This window comes from Schistocerca gregaria, chromosome 4, assembly GCF_023897955.1.
Source record: "Schistocerca gregaria isolate iqSchGreg1 chromosome 4, iqSchGreg1.2, whole genome shotgun sequence".
In the NCBI taxonomy this organism is placed as follows: domain Eukaryota; kingdom Metazoa; phylum Arthropoda; class Insecta; order Orthoptera; family Acrididae; genus Schistocerca; species Schistocerca gregaria.
Genome location: NC_064923.1, coordinates 634,666,389 through 634,683,240, shown reverse-complemented (window position 1 = coordinate 634,683,240; position 16,852 = coordinate 634,666,389). Strand labels below are relative to the sequence as shown.

The window sequence follows — 16,852 nt, the reverse complement described above, 5'->3', positions numbered from 1 at the left end:
GAATAGCATGCATGCAGCATACAAGGATCATGCGAAACGAAACCAAACTCGAGCTCTTCATTTCTGGTAGACTTGTAACCGCGATTAAGAGGTAGTCTGATAGAATATATGCTCCAAGATTTTAAAAACTCAGCACCACACTGATGACTATCAAACAAAGTACGTTGCTGTAGAATACTTAGGCAGATTAGTGATGTGACATAAAGCAGACAGTAGTTTGTTGTGAATCAGTATAAGAACCTCCCGCCCCCCCCCCCCCTCCCTATCCCCCCCCCCCCAGAGAGAGAATTGGGAGGGGAGGGGTAGGGGGAATACCTGGTGCCCAGCAGGCTGCTGTGCTCGTAAAAGGCCCATTACTATTCATGTTAGACGTTAGTGACTTGGGGGATATTATCGGTTAAAATGTGCTTTTTTTCACAGAAGCTACGGTAACCTACAGGGAATAGTTTCCTTTTAGTTTGAATTTTTTTATCTTCATTTGTTCGATATATTCCACTCTCTGCGTTCACCTTTTGTTTTTACTCCTTACAGCTCACTCTTCTACCACGGAATTAATCCTCTGCCGTCTTAGCAATACTGTATCATGGTGTCCTTACTTCTTGTCAGCCTATTCCACATACACTGTCTGATCAAAAGTGTCTGAATATCTGTTAGTGGACATCAGTATTGGGTGTTTCAATCCTTTGACTTTCTGACGGCTTGAACTCTCCTGCGGACACTTCCAATAAAGTGTCTGAGTGCCTGTGGCGAAAGGGCAGCCCATTCTTCCCAACAGCAGAAACCAGAAGAGTTAGTAAGGTTTAGCGCTTGGATCTGGAGCCTAGTCTACGTTCTAACTCACCCCAGCGATGTTCCCTTGGGTTCAGGTCGGGGCTCTGGTCAGACCAGTCCATTCCAGAAATTTCATTGCCCGTAAACTATAGCTTCGCAGTTGCTCCATTATGACAGGGTCATATGTCATTCTGATGCATCAATCGTCTGCGAACTGTACCTCTGTTGTACGCAGTACATATTGCTGTAAAATGTGTTCATATCCCTCAGCATTTAGCGTGTTCTTAAGGGCAATAACCACGGAAAACACCCCAGTGGCCCAAACAGCGCCTCACGCGTACTTCATTAATGGCGCCTCACATGGTGGCATGGTGGCTCTAGGAATTCATCAAAGCTAAACCCTTAAACCGGTTTGCCGCAGGTCATAGCTTGATTTGTCACTCCAAATCAGTCGTTTTCGGTCGTCTACTGTCCATTGGAGTCTCTCTTGGTTGTTTAGGTGTGGTTGTTCCTTCACGTTTCCGATTCACAGTCGCGTCACCAGCAGTGGACTTGGGCAGCTTTAGAAAGGTTAAAATGTTTGTTACTTAGGTGACATGGAATGAATTGACCACGTTAGAAGTCTGAGCTCTTCTGACTGACCCACACTGCTGTTACTGCTTTTCTACTGACAACACAACACTCCTCGCCTCCTTTTACAGTGGCAGTTCGGTGTCAGTGACACTATAGTGGTCAGTTCCGCTTTACATACGTTTGTTTGGATACTTTTGGACAGGTAGTGTACTCCTCTCAACGCCGTTTCGACATAGAACCTCTTCATTTCTTGTCGATCATCCAAACGTCTTTGTATAGTACCACGCGTAAAACTTTTCGTTTCTCTTATTTTCCGGTTTTCTCACAATCATTGAGTCACTTTTGTTTAGTGCTGTGCCCCAGAAATTTCTTGCTTAAATGTTTGATACTTCCCCTCTCTTCAGTATTAGTACATCTTTTAGTGATAAATGCTCTCTTTGTCCGTATTAGGCTGCTTTTTATATCCTCCTCCTTTCATGCGTGATTTTGCTTCCAAGTTAGCAGAATTCCTTCACATCGTGATCTACATTTGTTATGCAAATTTTGTCTCTAGCCTCATTTTTACCTCTTGTCTCATTTTTACCTCTTGTCTTTACTTTCACTTTCCTTTGGTTTACTTTAAATCCATATTTGGTGCTCATTATACCATTCATTCCATTCATAAGGTCACGCAATTGTTCCTTAGTTCCACTGGTCATACCAAAGTCACCTCTGATTCTGTAGTCCATCACACCTGCTTTGGCTGCGATACAACTTTTCTGTTTCGCTTTGTGGTTCTTGACTTTTTTTGTCGTATTTTTTCGCGTAAAATATTCCTTGCTATCGATTAGGCGCTTATTTGAGCAACTTCATCTCCGCTGCCGTCTCATTTTCACTTTATATCAAAACATATGAAGGAACCCAGACCTAACCTGTCTTCACCTGGTAGCTGTGGAACATAGCCGACGCAAAGAGAGGCGTGCTTGCGTTATTGTACCATATTGTTGTAATAAAGTAGTGAGTCTTAGAAAACATTGGCATGTACTACATCATTCATTAAACCTCTAGATCATCATATATTTTACCAAGCAGTATAAAGAATATTTCGCATGGAAGGCAGCCACAACATGTCTTCCTCCATTCTCAGTAACAGCAGAGGAAAAAACAAATCAGAATTCTTATCATTGTTACGCTATCACACTGAATTTTAATCTTACTTTTGAATATTTCTTTTGTTCCTGCCATTGCTACTTCAGTGATCAGGTTGAATAGTAAGTTCGTTCTTGATCTTCCGATCGTATGGTTCTCTCTTGGTTCTCGTTCTTGTTGTGTATTACCCTACAGTAATGGACAAAATATCAGCCTGGTACGGAGTCTCGCAACTGTCTCTTAATTTATTCATATATCACCTTATACAGGGTGATTCAGCTATCCCTACCTATGGGGTTTGTGCTATCCGCAATGGGTTCAAAATCACATGCAAGATCTTCAGATTCTTTCGCTCGCTGCAGGAAAACTATTAGTCCTACAGAAAAATGAAGAGGACCTTTGTGTAAGAAATTTAATGGCCTGTAATAAATTTTGTACCAGAATATGTTTTCGCTGGAGGCCACAGTTCTCGAGTTATTCAAGAAAAAATGCGTTTGAAGATCACTTTTGTACGGTTTTTTTCTCAATAATTTGAAAATTACAATCTCTAGCGAAAATTTGACCACATTAAATTTCCTTTAAAAAGGTCCTGTTCATTTTTTCTGTAGTACTAATAGTTCACACATGGTAAGCGAGGGAATATGAAAATTCGCTCAAGTTACTTTTGGGTTTCTTAAACCCCGTGTGCAGGGCTAGCTGAATCACCTAACATAATATCTCTATAGATAACAGGGTTAATGAGTCAAAATCATGTCATACAAATATAGGGGAGTAACGGTGTGTGGGGATAAGAAATGGGATTGATCATACATGCTGTATTGTAGGAATAGTGAATATTGTGTTCTTATTAATTCGTACTGTTCTGGGAAATCGCGGTGTGCTTAAAAAAAAGATTCTCTCCAATACATAGTGAGATACGTTTCAGATTGGTATCGGCAGTACTAACAGGAAGCCTTGCGTGTATAAAAAGAAAAGTGAGTACAAGCTTATTAGAATAGGTAGAAAATGTAACGGAAGATATGCAAAATTTTAAACTTCTGGCACTCGAAGAAAGAATCCTAAGTATTTCGTGAAAACATGGTTAGAAAACTACGCTTTCAGTGCGTTCTGCTTTTCATGATGATAAAAGACTAATATGAATATAGAATTAGGGCAACAACAGTGCGCACAGAACCCTACAAACAATTATTACCTCCAAATTCTACCATGAATGGAACAGAAACAAGCTTTAATATGTGTTACAGTAAAGAGTACTCTGTCAAGTGATTCGCAGAACATAGAACTAGAGATTGTTGGGACGGCAATCACATGTATGTTATTCCATCGCTTTCTGTTACCCTAGGAGCGCAAGGAACTTCAAATGGGCACTGTACGGTGTGTAACATACGTAACTATAATCGTTGATACGTGGTTAAAGACACAGAAACACTGTTGTTGGCAAACGTTAGTACACAAGGAGAAGAATACTTTTGTCTAGTTCAGCTCTTCATACGGCGATATTGCACAGCTTTTGAAACGAAACGATGCTGGTACCGTCTTTGTCAATTGTTGCTATGAAATTTTCGTAAACGTAGGTGGGTAATACACCACGATGTTTGGCTTGCATTCGGAGGCAACGGTGTTCAAACCACAGTGCGGCCATGCGGTTTTAGTTTTCATAGACCTCTACATCCACGTCATTCCTCTGCTATTCACAGTAAAGTGCCCTGGCAGAGGGATTTTCTGATAAACGCGTAGAATTCCGGTATGTTTATTTTGAAAGAACAACTGCACATTTGCTACACTATATTTGTCCATTTGGAACTTAAATTTAGATTTTGTCGACGTCGAAGCTGACGAGAGGTCAACCACCACAAATTATCTTTACTACCTTTGTTTCTGTACGGTAGAACTAAGTATTTCTATTCATGCGATATACCTTTCTCATGGAGTCAATCTTTGTACCTAAAATTGCATTAAATACCTTCGGTGATGAAATTACATAAACCAAGAGAACGTTACTGCAGGAGCTGAAGGTCTGTCTGCTAGATAAATAAGTGGATTATAATATTCAAAATATCTGCGTTACGAAAAATGTGCGCCGCCAACATTGCTTTTCTCAAGCATATGCTACGTCTCGCGAACTCACGCGGGCATTGTAAGATATAGGTAAGAGCATCTAGTTCATATGTGAATAAAATTCGCGTGTAATGGAAAGTTCCTTTTCGTCGTCCATTTGTACTCGCACAGTGCTGTATAGGTATCGATTATTGGTACCCCAGTTAACAGCGTACTGTGCGTGTAGTTTCTGTTCAAATTGTTGGATGTCAGGTCCACCAGTTACGCTAAACACCGTTTTTTTCCATGTTTCCAAACATGTATCAGCACCTCTGTGCCATCATCAGTCGGTTTCTGTTTTATTTAATCTGTAATGTGAACATTTTTACTTAATGAGTTCAAAATTACAGAAATATTTAGTTCACACAACTTTTTTTTTAGTTAATACCTTTACATTCGGTTTGCAGGGTTTTGCAAGACCACTTGCGTATTATTCCTTACAGGTAGCTTGTCATCTGCAACCAAAAGATGTTGATGAGTGAAACGGTATTTTGCGTAACTGGTGGACCTAACATCCATCAATTTTAACTGCAAGCACGAAAAACACAAGGACCTGCAAATCCAAATGATGAATATTTCTGATCAAAATTACAGGAATAGATTGCAGAGCATTTGTTAGGAGGAGAATAAGTTGGGGCGAGTTTACTGGGTTCTTGTTTCGGATGAACAAACCAAGTGCGTGCTCACTGAGGTCCCTTCAATAGCAGTGTGCAGTGACTGGGCAAGCACACAACCTTCTATAACTCTGGCTCGTCTCTATGTAAGGGTCCATTATGTACTGCAAATCAGATTCGCAAATAATAAATAAAATGAGATACTGAAGCCCGAAGGATAATGATGTAATCTAATGCACGAGTTTAAATTCAGCTCGTAAGTTTATTATAAGTAAAAGAATAATAAACAAATACAAAAATACATACAATTCTAAATGGATTTATTGCACTTAATTAAGTAAATCGGTCGACCGAGCAAAGCAAAGCAAGAAGAGCGATGTCCCAAAGTCTGCATCGCTACCTGCATTCACTACTCCTAGCACATGAATGACAGTACTAGTAATAATGCGCAATGTTCGCGGAACTTCCACAAAAAGCCTCCCAGAAGGACCAAAGTAATTCAGTCACTGCTGTCATTTCTATTTGTCGCTCATGGAATACTATAATGCTCCAACCGGTCTCATAGAGAGCGCGTTGAGTTCGTAATACGGCGATACTGAGCAAATTTAACACAGTGGATAGACAACCGCTCCCGTCTTACCGAGCTTACCCACCGAGATAAGTCCAAAGACCACGACGCACATTCTGGTCGCTTATTCAAGTACTTGGTCACAATGCCGACTACTGCACTCAAGACTGCGGCTTTACCTAGTCTGAGCCACCTTCTCGAGATGATACGCTTTTATACTTTGTACACATTATGCATATTTAATAAACATATTCATAAATCTACGTAAATTACATTTTGTCTCGTCGCTTAACATGGACGTTTTATCTTTTCAGTATTTTAATCTGCGTTCGGCCTGGTAGGAAGTCGCAGAGCCAGTCTAGTGCATGCCGGTGTTCTACCCGCCACATCTACACTGCGTAACCCAAAGAGCATTTCGTAATTCTTTCATAGCTTGAGGGAGGCTTTATATAAATTATTACATCATGCTCCCACTGCGGTGTCACCATGCTGAAGATAACTGAAACTTTGCATGTGGGGAACTGTTTGTGAATTAAATATTATAAATAATTCAACATTCATCGTGTAACTGAAGTTGTGGCCTAACTGTTGATGTGTCATACGTATTAGTAACATTTCTGCTAAGGTTTATTGCTCTGTTATACGTAAATAAATAGTTAACTACTATAGTTAAATGTTTATTTATATAAGTGTCGTAAAAATGTCATGATAGTTTATTGAATTCTAGAGCTTCCGCCGATTTTAATGACGGCCGTTTCTTCTCTGTAGCTCAACTGTAGGTTGTTCTGACTATTGTATTCAATATTCGATAATTTCAATGCAGCACTTTAAAGTCACCAGATCATCTCGCGCGGCCTTTTCCCACTACCGCGCTCTGTCCGCACGCCTCACGGCATTCGTCCGCCTAGTTTCCGCTGCGTTGCCGTCCTACCCTATTGTGAAACTAACTAAACGAAATGATTTGGGATTGAATTTCTTATGTAATGTTTTTGGACTTACTAGAAGAAATTGTGATTTCGGAATTAAGGTGAGTACGCATCGTGAAATTGGTCAAAAAGTGACATTTTCCGATTATTATCTCTTAATAATATTTTATCTGTCCTGAATAATTTTATACGTCATTTGTCGATTAATTCCTACTGGAAGTGTAGTTTTTATTATTTCAAAGTTAATAGTGCAAGCGTAAAAAATCCATTTATTCTGCACTGATTTGCTTAACTATGTCTACCTCGGGAACTATTCAGTCTTGAAGGCTGTGGTTTTCAGCTATTTGTTCGTTTCATTCATGTTAATGTTTGTGTTAAGAGGTTGGATGCGGTGTGTAAACACAAATGGCGGTATTGCACTTGCATTTTGTGGAAATTCTGAATGTTGAAGAACTCCAGCAATATTATGGAATGCCAATAAGAAACAATATACATGATCTACAGCGGATGAAAAGAGCAGTGTGAGCTACTTTCTTCCACAAGTTATCTGCTGATGATACACCTGTACATAGTCTTTGCCCCCCTGATGCTGATTCATGGTGCAAGTATCGCTAAGCTCAGGCAGCGGGTGCAGATGAACAATTTAGGTACAAAATAGCATGCCATCTGCAGTGATGGAAGATATTAAACCACTATGTAGAGAGTTAGCTCATCATGACCTGCTTTCCCAATGTCGCGATGGTCGAACGCAAAACCCGATTGAGTCATTCAATAATGTCATTTGGATCCACATACCAAAAAATGCCTTTGTTGGAATGAAAACTCTATGCTTGGATGTTTGTGACTCTGTGATAACGTTTAATGGTGGTAATAAGGGAAGATTTGTGTACTAGGGCAACTTGGTATCGCTCCAGGATCCAACACACTGCAAGCCTACCAGCGAATCGATCAACTTAAGTTCATGAAATCCCAGCGTGCAGCAGAGGAAATGACTAAAGAAGCAAGAGGCATTAAAAGAAAGAAGCATTTAAGTTTGTAGCATAATAAAGTGCAGAATCCAGATAATGCTGATTATGGGCCTGGCTCTTTGTAGGAGCTGGCATGCCTCCATATGTGAGTTAATATCAAATGAAACCTTTAAACTTGATTTCCTGACAATGGCATTTTTTTAAAATAATTGACTCGTTATCTCAGGAACTATCACAGATACGTATATCTAATGTTGCACTATTTTACCTCTTAGTATACTTCTACAGAACCAGCAAAACATTTCTACATGCAATGGTTTTTTACTTACAAAAAGCAAAAATGGATTAAAAAAAATTGAACATTAATTTTGAAAAACTAATTATTTGTCTGGATATTATGATTCTGTTTCAGTAATCAGAACAGGAGTGAAACTATTCTTCCCAAAAATTTTATATCTCTATCTGCCAAAGGTTCTGAGATAATGGGTCATCAATATTGCAGATTTAGCAATGTAGGTATCGAATGTATGTGGCCCCTTAAGGGAAAAAACTGGCATGACATACAGCGAGGGTATTACATGACTGCGTATCCTATATCTGCTTCTGATCCTCCAAATCAGAGAGCGCAAACAGTACCGGTATAACGTTGCACCTTCCTGTCCCATTCAGGAGTGATACATGGAGAGGTCGACTGCTGTTATCACTTTGTGCGTTTTCACTGATAGCTTTATTGACACGTGTACACGGGTTGTTCACATACAATGACGAGAAGAAAGTCTCTCGGCTCTCCGAGATAAGACCGTGTTTCATAGGCCAAAAGTGAGCAAATTTTTCGAAATAGCCCCCTTCCATTTCATTGCACCTGATCGAACAGTATTCCAGTGAGCAGATTCCATACCTGTTGTAGAAGCCCTGCAAAATACCCATCTAAGGCAGTCAACTGCCTCTTCATTGCATTATGAACAACTAGCTGACCTACCCAGCATTTTTCAGGTATTCATTCTCTTGTTTAAAGATTGTTTTCATGAAAGAATAGCTTCTTGTCTTTGCAGTCCAGTACCACTGCCACGTGGTTTTTCACCCACTTGATCCACATGACTTACGTATTATTTACCAATTGTTGTTTATTGCATACAGGGTTATCAACAGGAGGAACTCTGAAAGCACTAGCCACAAATTTGCTGGCGGATGAAATCCACTTATGGTTTTTTGTCCAGTGTATCGGCTTTCACCTACTTTTGATTGTTGTTTCGGTTTTGATCTAAAATAGTGGATCGGCGTTTCATCTACAGTAGTACACTGACTCACAAAAACAGTTCGATTTGACGAAAGAGTTAATGGGTGAACAGTCGGGTGTTATGCCCATCGGGCACTAACACCCGACTGTTCGCCCGTGAACTCTTTCGTCATGAAGTAGCCGACACCGGAAGAAACTGAAGAATCATAAGTTGGATTTCTTTGAAGACGTGAAAAACTTTGCCGAGAAATTTCTTTCGCGTTTATTTTTGGTCACAATAAAAACAAATGGAAGCCAGTTGTCCATAAACATTTCCTGTTTTTAGTTCTTCGTGTACAAATTCCCGTATTCTCCTTCTGATAAATTAATGACGTCAGCCGCATCATATATAAGTTATTTAATCACCGATCGTCCAGTACCATACTGTACATTTTTTTCGATGTAATAATTGTGAGTGCAGATTTCGTGTATTTTTAACATGGATCATCTACAACAAAAGCAAGTAGACCATTTGAAGCACTCGCCCATTTGTTAATTTTTGAAGCGGCGAACTTTTATAAATCTTTGCCAACTTTGGACAAATTTCCATTTCCAGATTTATTTGAGCTAACACAAACAACAAGGCTCTGTTTCAAAAGCTGAACAAACATAACTATTCCGCAATTCAGGTTGACTCTTAAGTTATTAACTGGGTTGTGTACAGAAAATTTTTAAAAAATATTTTATAAGAACGCCATGTATCTGCCAGGCTGAGAAACTCCTCTTCGCTCTCTTAAGATAAGCGGTAGGTGCTGACGATTAGCCGGCCGCGGTGGTCTCGCGGTTCTAGGCGCTCAGTCCGGAACCGCGCGACTGCTACGGTCGCAGGTTCGAATCCTGCCTCGGGCATGGATGTGTGTGATGTCCTTATGTTAGTTAGGTTTAATTAGTTCTAAGTTCTAGGCGACTGATGACCACAGATGTTAAATCGCATAGTGCTCAGAGCCATTTGAACCATTTGCTGACGATTGTGGGATTTAATTTCCAGAACGATATTCTGTTCGATGTTCGCAGATCGTAGATGACCTGTTTCTGACAAATCAGACTTCCTAGATGCAGCGCATGAAAAATTTCTCTTGCAAGTATGGAAAATAACACTATATTCCGGAAGTTCGAGATATTTTATGAACGTTTCGTGAACACTGAAATAACTTAAAGTATCACGATAAGGTATTGAAAAATCGCAGTCAACTATTTAAACGTTTTTGACCTTACGAAATATCGAAGGAACATAATTTTAACAGGCTTGAGGCATTTTTATGTTAAATTCAGAACATAACACGTTAATACTAATCATTCGGTACAACCTTCTGGAAATGTGACACGTGTTATCATATAAGATCTCCAACCGTACGTAACTAATGATAATGATAATACCGGATCCAAACGTAAAAATCCGCAAAGATCTCAGTTTTAAGTACTTGAATCGTATATTTGTATAACCGATGTTGTATTTTCTCGCTCTAATCAAACTTCAAAGTGGTTGGCACAATACTGAGCACTATGGGACTTAACTTCTGAGGTCATGAGTTCCCTAGAACTTAGAACTATTTAAACCTAACTAACCTAGGGACATCACACACATCCATGCCCGAGGCAGGATTCGAACCTGCGACCGTAGCGGTCGCGCGGTTCGAGACTGTAGCGCCTAGAACCGCTTGGCTATCCTGGCCGGCCATGGTTGGTTTGTTTTAAGTACAGCGTACTGTGTTTTGTCTATAAGTGAGTCATACGGATAAATGTGAGGTGATTGCAAATGAAATAAAAAATTCATTTATATGTGTTGCTTACTTTTACGGATCTTCTCTTCAAGAATTTATGTTTTGCAGGATAAAGGTAAACGTTGGCATCATTTTCCATAATTCTGCTGAGATGCCAGAAGTTAGTTAGTTGGCTCCACTTGGTTCAGATTCGCCAACAGGGAGAAGACAATATGCCCTGTTAAGTTGCATCTAGGTGGGACATCAACTTTTTTCTCCTAGATACAGTCATGAGCGCTGCAGATGAACGTTGAACACAAAATAATTATTTCACGATTACCTAGCAAGAGGAAACACTGCTTGTAATGCGATTACATTTTGCACGTCTCTTATTGCAAAAATCAATCGAAATATTCTCAGAAACGATCGCACAGAACTTGCATGTGTTTTATACCGGAGTGATGAACATCGTACACAAAATCAGACCGTAAAGAATGTTTAACTCAGTGGAACGAATTACCCATAAATGCCAAGAAATATGATGACGGAGGATCTTGCACGGAATTCATGTGATGACGTGATGAAGTAATGTATCAATACTTACGTCAGTTATAAGTTTCTGTTTTGTATGGAATGTGAAACTTATTCGTAAAGGTGTTAAACCACGTCTAGAAAATCAGTGGGTTATATCTAATACCTGAGATGAGTCAAGGAACAGGATAGAAACAGGTGAAGACAGAGGGATCAGTGAGAGACACAGACGTGTGATGAAGAGCAAACAGCAGTGTATACTGATGTGTAACGGTTTTTTTAGCGCAGTTTGTATGAATAGAAAGACGTTAATTGTTTAATAAAGAGGCGAATGATAAATGTTCGAAACGTTGTTTTTTTGTAGTGGAAATCAGTATCATGTTAAAAATATAACTGTTGTATAGCGTGTGAAAGATAATTACTTTTGGCTGCGAGGAACAAGCTGTGTCAGTAGCATTTATTATGAACCTATTGGGAGAACATGGTTGAGCAATTTAGACTTGTTTTCTGAAACAAAATATTTCTGTGTCTGGGCACGTATAAGAAGCTTCATTACGTGTGTCTTCCTATCCATTAAGAAACATTAAGTGCACATTCCGAACTGTGACCCTGTCAGAGTATTTTAGAGTTATCAGAAAAACAAATTTGTCTGGAGAAAAGTTAACGCACGGCGAAAAAATTGAAATAACAACTAGCATATATGGCGTATTGGAAGCTCGCACGGGGAACCATATCGTTTCCAAGTTTCTGGACTTGCAGCCGAGTTACTGTTGTGAAACGAAAATGACGTTATTAAATCGAATCCAAAGCCAGAAACTTGGATGTCATATTAGAAGTAGTGCTGCCCCTACTGCTAATTCAGCTACAGTCATCTGTACTGATTGTGTATATGACTCAACCGTAGTTCTGTACATCTGGTACTACACGATTTAAAAAACACTTCGTTGCAGTTAAATACTGATAGTTTTTCACAGAGACCTATCGTCATGCATGTGTTTTCGCCACGGGAGGTTGAAAAGGTATGAAATCCGATCTTTCGCGATATTAACATTATAAAATAATGTACTGAAAATTTGTTGCTGGTAATACACAGTAAACCCTCAACGACACAGCAAGTGCACCTTTTTTGACAAGATTTATATCACTTTCCAACTAATTGTATATCTTGTAGAAGCTTATGGACGTCGCATTTCAGAGTCGAAAAATGGTAAATGAAACGATAAAAAGCAAAAAGATCGGATTTCTTGCTGACGAATACAAACTAATTATCTGGCTATAATTTCATATTAAATTATATAACGCATACCGGAAAATGTTCGTTAAAGGGTTGGGTACGCTTCCTTTAAAGATTACTCGCTTTGCTCTTGTTTATATCTAAATAAAAATGTGTAGGGTATTGCGAGAGTTTCATTGCGTAACTCCGTAGTGCTGTTAAAATAAAATTTCAAAAACAGAAAGTGTTTGCATTTCAGCTATCGCGTGTGAATAAGGCAAGTATTCCATTATTACGGAATTATTTGGTTTTGTAATTGTAAACCGGAAGCCTCGACCAGTTAGAATTGTTAAACAAGTGACTGTGTCACAGACCACAGAGGAACTAAACTACTTGCGTGACGGCACGTACACGACACAAAATCACGCCGAAGTTTCCATCCACCAAGAGTTACCACCGGCTTGCGTCAGACTGTAATCTAGGACGTATCGGCAAATATCGCTGAACTAAAACCGGCATTAGTGGCGAGCTTCATAAATCTCCGAGTCGTGCGGCGACGGCGGCCAACTTCGTCCTCCATTCCGGCTGGAAGATAGGAAAAAAGGCTCTCCACATAGGCTGGCCACGAAATTAATGGGTGCATGTTTATCAAACAGTGGGACTGTCCGTTTCCTTGACTCACAGGGGCCCCGGTAGTTCTAAGTAGTGGCGCGCTGTAATTTGTAAATGGCCGATTCTTCAATATTGCACGACCGGAGCAGGCACAAGATTACAATTGAATTGAGTAGAGCCGGCCGAAAGTTCATGAAATATTTGTTGAAATTTTGATGCGCCGCGCTCTCCTCTCGGGGTAACAAGAGGCTGGCTGAGGAATATTTCAGGGACTGGATGAAGTATGCACAAAGAAAATGAAACGGCATTACATGCAGTTTAGATTATTTTAGACGCGCGCGCGGGCGCGCCTGCATTATGGAGGATCGGCGAAGCGCGCGCACGGTGCGCATGCATTAAACACTGATGCTAATGGTATGACGTAACCCCCGGTCGCAATGAAATTAGTAGAGGACGCTGCCGGCGGCGACGGCGACGCCAAGTCGAGGAGCACAAAGGCGGCGGCCACGCTAATCTTATCGACCGCGTCTTGCTGCTTACGTGCTGCGTGTGCATTCCCCATTTATGCCACATACTGGTATTTGTTTCAGGTACCGCAGTTGAGAGCAACGGAACGATCTGTCCCGCGACCCTCAAGCACCTGGTGAGTTCCACATAAAAGTCTACTCTCTGCTGAAGTATTACTGTAACCACCTAACCTTCGTTCTAAATCTCCTAGACAACGTATCTGAAGACAGACACTTGTTTCAGGCTGCGAAAGTACATTTTTGGAATTAGATTAGAAACACTTTTCACTCCGTAGGTCATAGAGAGGAGGCCATCGTGTATGTGGAAATAAAAGGACGTCAAGATTTGGCTTTAACTTCCTCCGTACATCGAGATAATTAGGCAAAGGGCATAAATTGGGATAAGATGATGGAGAAGGAAATGGGTAGTGGTCTTTTCAAAGTAACCATCATGGTGTTTGCCCTGGAGCGATTTAGACACGTCATACGCGACCTAAATCGGAATGACTAGACGGAGATCACAGTTTACGCTGCTATACCTCGCTGAGTCGAGAACATAAAATTTGTGGAATAAAAATATTTCACACAACATTTAATAAGTTCATATTTAATGCTCCACATTAGAACACACCGTTACCTATAACTAGTTTTCAGTGCATTATTTTCTTACCACACAACTCACATCACGTTAATATCGCCAAGCATCGGATTTCAAACCTTTTCAACCTCACGTGGCAAAAACACATGCATGATGACAGGCCTGCGTGAAAAACTATCAGTATTTAACTGCAAGAAAGTATTGTCTAACTCGTGTAATAACAGATGTACGGTACTGCAGCTGAGTCATATTCATTCAGTCAGTACAGATGACTGTATCTGTATTACCAGTAGCGGCAACACAACTTCTGACACGAACCTAAGTTTCTGGCTTTGGAGTCATTTTCCTTGCATAACAGCAACGCGGCTGCGCAAATCCAGAAACTTGGAAACGATAAGGTTCCCCGTGCGAGCTTCCAATACGCCAAATATGCTAATTGTTATTTCAATCTGTACGCCGTGCGTTAACTTTTCTCCAGACAGATTTGCTTTTCTGAAACTCTAAAATACTCTGACAGGATCACAGTGCAGAATGTGGACGTAAGGTTTCTTAATGGTTAGGAAGACACACGTAATGAAGTTTCTTAGACGTGCCCAGACACAGAAGTATTTTATTTCAGAAAACAAGTCTAAATTACTCAACCATGTACTCCCAGTAGGTTTATAATAAATTATACTGACACATCGCAGCGAAAAGTAATTATCTTTCACGCGTTATACAACAGTTGTATTTTCAACATGGTACTGATTTCCACTACAAAATACAATGTTTCAACATTTTTCATTCGCCTCTTTATTAAACAAATTGCGTCTTTCTACACTTACAAACTCCACTAGGAAAAAATCGATATACATCAGTATACACTGCTGTTTGCTGTTCATCACACGTCTGGGTCTCTCGTCGACAAAGTAAGTTGACTTGAGGAGTGTACTTGGAGATGTAAAACATGTACAAATCTAATGTTAGGTAGCACGCCTATTACATTTATAATATTGCTGTTAACTGCTTATAGCATTTTAAGTTAAAATGTGTCAAAAAATTGCGTTGCTTTAGGCGAAAAATATGTTAAAATCGTGTCAACTCCAAATACGATAATTCATTACAGAATGGATATACAAATTACTAAGTTACAAACTACCCAAAAGAATTTCTTGAAACATTGAAAAATCTCGTTAAACACATCACTGAACACACTGACCTACAAGACCGTGCTAATAAATAATTCATCCGAGTTTTTTATGTGAAAACTCTTGAAGCTCTTTAAATAATAAAAACTTATCAACATTTTACATCTTTATTCGTCATGTCTGCATATTTATTTCTCACCATAGTCAACCTGGCGACATTACACATTTCTGCCAACGCGAGACCAGTTTTTGATACCGTCACTGTAGAATGTGACTTTGTTGTCGAAGCCGAAACCTCACATCTTCTTACACCATGTCATCACTACAAAGTGAAGTCCTCGAAGGTGTTCGTAAGTTTTGGAAGTAGATGAAACTCGGAAGGGCCAATTCAGCATTGGACGGAGGATGATCGATGACAAGGGACCCAAGGAGTCGAACTGTTCCAGATTTGGTTTGTTGGTTTGTGGGTTGAAGGGACCAGACAGCAACGGTCATCGGCCCCTTGTTCCACATTTCGCAGTGCTCATGCGTGTCTGGCATTGTCACGCTGAAGAAGAAGGTGCTCCATGTGTGAACTAACTCATCGAATTCGTGCTTTTAGTTTTCTGACATACACTATGTGATCAAAAGTATCCGGACACCTGCTGACAGAAAATGACTTAAAAGTCCGTGGCGCCCTCGGTAATGCTGGAATTCAGTATGGTGTTGGCCCACCCTTAGCCTTGATGACAGCTTCCACTCTTGCAGGCATACGTTCAATCAGGTGCTGGAAGGTTTCCTGGGGAATGGCAGCCCATTGTTCACGGAGTGCTACACTGAGGAGTGATACCGATGTCGGTCGGTGAGGCCTGGCACGAAGTCGGCGTTCCAAAACATACCAAAGGTGTTCTACGGCACTCAGGTCAGGACTCTGTGCAGACCAGTCCATTACGAGGATCTTAAGGTCGTGTAACCACTCCGCCACAGGCCATGCATTATGAACAGGTGCTCGATCGTGTTGAAAGACGCAATCGCCACCCCCGAATTGCTCTTCAACAGTGGAATGCAAGAAGGTGTAAAACATCAATCTAGGCCTCTGCTCTGATAGTGCCACACAAAACAACAAGGTGTGCAAGCCCCCTCCACGACTAACACGAGCACACCTTTATACGTCCATCCTCTCGATATAATTTGAAACGAGACTCGTCCGACCAGGCAACATGTTACAAGCCATCAATAGTCCAATGTCGGTGTTGACGGATCCAGGAGGGACGTAAGGCTTTGTGTCGTGCAGTCATCAAGGATACACGAGTGGGCCTTCGCCTCCGAAAGCCCATATCGATGATGTTTCGTTGAATGGTTCGCACGCTGGCAGTTGCTAATGGCCCAGTATTGAAATCTGCAGCAATTTGCGGAAGGTCTGCACTTCCGTCACGTTGAACAATTCTCTTCAGTCGTCGTTGGTCCCGTTCTTGTAGAATCTTTTTCAGCCGCAGCGATGTCGGAGATTTGATGTTTTACTGGAAATCTGATATTCACGGTACACTCGTTAAATGGTCGTACGGGAGAATCCTCACATCGTCGCTACCTCGGAGATGCTGCGTCCCATCGCTTATGCGCCGACTATATCACCACGTTCAGACTCACTTAAATCTTGATAACCTG

At 40.6% G+C, this 16,852-nt stretch overlaps 1 protein-coding gene across 10 annotated transcripts in view; it reads left to right on the top strand.

Moving 5' to 3' along the window:
- The window catches only part of LOC126267252 (protein bric-a-brac 1-like), a 1,659,048-nt gene that overhangs the window by 526,620 nt on the left and 1,115,576 nt on the right, over window positions 1-16,852 (top strand). For 9 of the 10 annotated variants that reach the window (XM_049972281.1, XM_049972280.1, XM_049972277.1 and 6 more), the window contains one exon: window positions 13,568-13,620. The exons of the other annotated variant lie outside the window; for it this stretch is intronic. The gene's annotated coding sequence lies outside the window, so the exon portion shown is untranslated. The remainder of the gene's footprint in view (window positions 1-13,567; window positions 13,621-16,852) is intronic. 10 annotated transcript variants of the gene reach the window in all.